Consider the following 1,188-nt stretch of genomic DNA (forward strand, 5'->3'; position numbering starts at 1 on the left):
TGTGTGTGTGTGTGTGTGTGTGTGTGTGTGTGTGTGTGTGTCTTTGCGTCTGTGTTTGTCCCCCCACCGTTGCTTGACAACCGGTGCTGGTATGCTTATGGCCTCGTAACTTAGTGGTTCAGCCAAAGAAATTGAAAGAACAAGTACTAGGCTTTAAATCGTAAGGTTGATTTGTTCGACTGAAACCCTTCAAGGAGGTACTCCAGCATGGCCGCAGTCAAATGACTGTAACATGTAAAGGACAAGCACACACACACAGACACACACACACACATACACACACACACACACACACACACGCATACACACACACAGGCGTATATGTGCATGACTGTGTCTGCGTGTGTAATAGGTATAAATGTGTTTGCGCGTGTACGTGTGTTTACATACACATATAACATACATACATGCGGCCATATATACACATACATAAGTTTATATATATATATATATATAGAGAGAGAGAGAGAGAGAGAGAGAGAGAGAGGGGGGAGAGGAGGGAGAGCGTGAGAGAGGGAAAGGAGGGTGCGAGAGAATTAGACAAACAATTAGAGCGAGAGAAAGAGAGCATATATACATATACACTCGCACACACATGTAGTTTGTTTTTATGTGAAGTTATGCATAAAAAAATAATTTAGCATTAAGCTGAAAGATTAATTGATACTTTTTAGTAGAGTGCGTAGCTTTTCATTTAACAAGAAATACACACACACACACACACACACACACACACACATACATATGTATGTATGTGTATAACTTTTGTTAACAAGGTAATGCCTCACAACCACACAATTGTTTTAATATCTTGTATATCTTAAAAGGCTAAAACGATTATCTTTTGAAAAAAAATGCAAAGATATATATAGAATCATTTGTTTAATAAAAAATATCATCTCTGCACTTAAAACGTTTTGAGGATTTTTTAAGAGTTATGGTCAACTTTGTTCCATGGGTATGTAGCGAATATATCACGCACACGCGCGCGTAAACAAATATCTATATATATTTGTAATTGTATGTGAATGTGTGTATGCATAGACATATACACAGGATTGCAGTAAACAAACATGAATAAAAAAAAGCAGCCAGTTCATATATTTATATTTATATATTTAGCTTAGATGTATGTGTGTGTGTATGTGTATTGTGTGTGTGTGTGTGTGTGTGTGTGTGTGTGTGTGT

The 1,188-nt window shown here is 37.1% G+C and overlaps 1 protein-coding gene across 3 annotated transcripts in view; it reads left to right on the forward strand.

The window, feature by feature from the left end:
• Positions 1 to 1,188, forward strand: part of LOC106870560 (calcitonin receptor) — a 271,896-nt gene that overhangs the window by 874 nt on the left and 269,834 nt on the right. The window lies entirely within an intron of this gene.

This window comes from Octopus bimaculoides, chromosome 1, assembly GCF_001194135.2.
Source record: "Octopus bimaculoides isolate UCB-OBI-ISO-001 chromosome 1, ASM119413v2, whole genome shotgun sequence".
Taxonomy (NCBI): Eukaryota; Metazoa; Mollusca; class Cephalopoda; order Octopoda; family Octopodidae; genus Octopus; species Octopus bimaculoides.